We start from the raw sequence: 4,078 nt of genomic DNA, 5'->3' as shown, positions 1-4,078 counted from the left end.
GACCTGCAGGTTGAGGGGATGCTTGAGACCTCTTGAGCTGCTCAGGGCTGCCCAAGGCTTCTCAAGGATGCTCAAGGTTTCTCAGAGCTGCTGAGGAATGTTCAGGGATGTTCAAGGCTGCTCAGGGCTGCTTGGGGAATGTTCAGGGATGCTTAGAGGTGTTCAAGCATGCTCAGGTGTGCCACAGCTTCCTTCAGATCAGTGAGTTGAAGCGGCTGTGGAGATGCTGCTCCAGCTCCCCAACTCTTGGCTGAGCCTGGAACCTGTTCCAGGTTTGTCCTGGGCTGTCAAGAATCCAGGGATCAATAAGAGCATCATCAACTGATAATTCATGGAAAAACCAGCAGTTCTTGTCCTTGCCCAACTGTGCCTCCCACCTTGGCATGGGCATCTTCCCTCTCTCTGCTAAAGATTATTAAATTACCATTTTGCTGATCTAACTTCTTTTGGTTGGTTTATTTCTTCTCCTTCCCAAATCAAATTCTTAAGGCTAAGAAATGCTAATTTGCAAGATGCCTCTCCTGAGGACCGAGATTCAAGAGCCCAGCTGCCTCAGAGGAGCTGAGGTGCGGCCTGAAACAACCTCAAGCTGCTGCTGTTCCATGTGAAACCCCAAACCTGGGGCCAAATTAACCATTTTTCCCTAAATATAAGGGAAAAAATAACAGTCATGTTGGAAGGTTCAATGGCTGCCAAGAGGGTGGCTGAGGAGGGAGCTTGGGATTAAACACTGGGTAACATCAAAAGGGCTGATCTCCAGTTCCCTGGGATGCTGTGAAGGCTGAAAAACAGGTAATTCCCAGCTGGGACAAAGCTTCCTCAAGAACCTGGATCCTTCCCAGGCTGCAAATCAGCTGGAAAAGACTCTGGTTCTCCTCCTGGCAGCAATTAAGCCACCCTGTCCTCCTCCTCGCCAGAATACAACTTTGCTGCGTGGGGCGGGCGATACAATCAGCCCAGCACAGCCCCTGCAGACACTTCATCTCCTTCAGGAGAGGCTGAAGGCAAGTTTATGGCCATTTTTTAATAGCAGCTTGGATAAACAGCGTTGATAACCCGTGCTGGGCTCCCAGAGGATGATTAATGCTCCTGGAACAGTCACGCTCGCTCGCCTCAGGGCTGGGATTGTTTTCATTTATTAAAGGGGGGGGGAATAATGGACTTTGCCATGTTTTATTGGGTTGATAGGTGCAGAGGGGAACATGTTGGCCTCTTTGCTCACCCTGTATCGTGCCCAGCTCTGGCTGAGTGGCAAAGATGGGGGATGGAGTGATGAAGGATGAGGGATGAATGATGAAGGACAAAGAATGAAGGATGAGAGATGAAAGATGAGAAATTAAGGTGGAGGAAGGAGGGATGAAGGAAGACAGATGAAGGATGAAGAACAATGATTTCTCACCATGTTTTTACTTCTTGCCCTGTGATATTCCTGACTGTGACATATCCTGCACTGTGGCATGGGGGTCCCCAAGGGCTGCACTACTGGGGTCTTACATTTATTTAGGACCCTCCCAAAACATGGGAATCATTCAGGAGCCCTGAATCCACCAGTGACTTCAGCACACTGCAAATTCAGGGCCTTGCAGTGTCACAGCACATCCTCGGGGCTCTCTTTGCACATCCCTGGGCTGCTGGCACTGGTCCCAGTCTGGGAATGAGGCTGAGGAGATCTGATGGTGAAAACCACGTCTGTCCCTTTCCCACTCACCTCCAGCCCCACCGAGCTGCCCAGCTGGGGAAAACACATGGTCCTTCTCAGGCTGCCCCGTGCAGCCAGCCTGGATCACATGTGTCCCCACACCTGTGCCAGGTCTCTGTGGGACAATAGACCCTTGTCCTAGGGCAGGTATGTGCTAGAAGGAGTTTTTATGGGGTGGGGTGGAAATTGTGACGATAAGGAGCTTTCTGTTGAGTTCCACTGAGTATGCAGGTTGAGTGGTAAAGCAGCACCTGCTGTCATGGGGCCAGGGTGAGCTCCCCCACAGCTCATTGCCCCCCATCCCCACTCAGAGGGGACACACCAGGCTTTCAACACACCTTAAATCCAGGGAAAAGCTGGAAACAGCCTCACAGTGATACCAAAACTGCTCAGCAGAGACCTTTTGCAACCAGACAGCAGGAGCAAGGACTTCTGTGTCCTCTTGCCATTACAGTCCCCAAATCCAGGTGGCACTGAGGGGCTCCACCAGCCCCAACACTCACTGGAATAGCTGAAAATTATCTTAGCAATCAGAGGTCTGAAATAAATGGTAAAAAGCCTGATTGCTTTGGGTATTTCTTTTATTTTTTTGGAAGGCTGAGGAAAAAAAAAAGCTATTTGTTTAGATTAAAAATTTGGACTGGAGGGGTGTTTTTTCCCCTCTCCCTCATGACAGCATCACCGCAGCTGGGAAAGCAGCTTAGCGAATTATACGCTATGATAATTGATTGAATTCATCAGTAAATAAAGCAGCCACCTCTAAACTCAGGGTCTGGAGAGGGAGGAAAAATTCTCAGTGTGGTGGTTTGTACCAACAGGTGCAGGAGTCATCATGCCCATGAAAACCACAGCCACCAGAAAAAGTGACACACAGCACTGCACTCTGGATTAAAAAAAGCTCCTTTTGGGTCTAAATAAGGAAGGAATGAGTTCTCTGCAAAAGGGAATCCTTTCTCTCACCTCCAGAAGCTCCTTGGTTCTTTAGAGAGATGGATCACACAGAAGGTATGAAGCAACCTTGAACCCTTTAAGAAATGGTGGGGTGGAGAAGCCAAAAATGTGGTTTATAATAAAAGAAGGGGGAAATAAGCTTGAGCATCCCCAGCCAGAGGCCCTAGGGCTGGGATATGCCCACATAAATCACCAAATCTTCCCAGCCAGCATGAGGGCCAACCCCAAATTCCTGCTCCTTTGCTCCACCACACCTGCTTACCATCTTCCATCACACCACCACCATGGACACTTCGTAGCCCCCTAAGAAACATTTACCATCACAACTCCTTATTTATTTCTTTTGAAAATTCTGGGCTGCACCAATAAGTGCCCCTTCCAGCACTGCTGACTGTGGGCTGGGAGATTTTGCAGGTCTGACCCAAAATGCTGAAAGCAAGTCGTGTTCCTTCACGTGTGAGGCACGGCCGCGGTGTCACCGCCGATGCGCTGCGGTGACAGTCCGGCCATCGCACACGTGTCCTCTCACACGTGCCCCAGGGAGGGGGAGGAAAAGTCTCCACGGAGTGATGATGGCAATGCAAACTGATGGGAAGCATCCTCTGGGCCAGGGAAGATGCTGGGGACATCCATCACGTCTCGCCCAGCGTCCCCCAGCCCACGTCCCCGCGAGCAGTTCCGCATCCGTCTCCGTGGCAACGCATTTTTCACATTCTTCGGTATCTCCTGCCCCTCTGGTCTGTGGTGCTGGCAGCGCCGGGTACCCTGCAGGCTGGGAGCTGATGGATGTCCATCACCCACCCCAGCACCCCTGAGAAAGGCAGGGAGAGTAGGGAGTGGTCCCACTGCTCCACAGAATGCCTACAGGTGACTCCGAGCCCTTCCTTGATGGGTGCTGGAGCACAGAGTGGATTTGGGGCAGCACAGAGGTAGCAACGAGCATCTGAGAGCTTGCAGGCATCTCACCTGCCTTTCTGGACCAGCAGCCACATCAGCTGCCAGTGCTCTCCTACATGTGGGATATTTTTCTGCCTGATGCAGCTGGAGTTCTATAAGATAGGGTGACACAGAGCCATGGGCATCCTTGGAGATGCAGTCTTCGAGAGGAACTTTTTCTCCTGCACAAAGTACAGCAGCAGCAGGAGCAGCCCCTCTTGCACCAGCCTTGGAAGACACTCTTGTGTGAAAGTATTCAGCACCACCCTTCTCCTGAAGGATCATCCATTGGACACGTCAGCCTTGGAAAAGGCCTCAGATGCTGGGATTCCTGGATACCAGTGACATTGCACGCACTGTTTCAGCCTCACTGATCTCCTGAAAGTCCCACTGGTGCCAGAGGCTGCCCCAGGACCCAGGGCCGGGAAAACCCCTCCCTGGTGCAGCTGGGAACAGAGGCTGCAGGGGGACAGGAAATCTCCATTCACTGGT

Source organism: Fringilla coelebs (assembly GCF_963513975.1).
Source record: "Fringilla coelebs genome assembly, chromosome: 27".
NCBI lineage: Eukaryota > Metazoa > Chordata > Aves > Passeriformes > Fringillidae > Fringilla > Fringilla coelebs.
The sequence above is the reverse complement of the archived record's forward strand: the minus strand, read 5'-3'. Positions refer to the sequence as shown.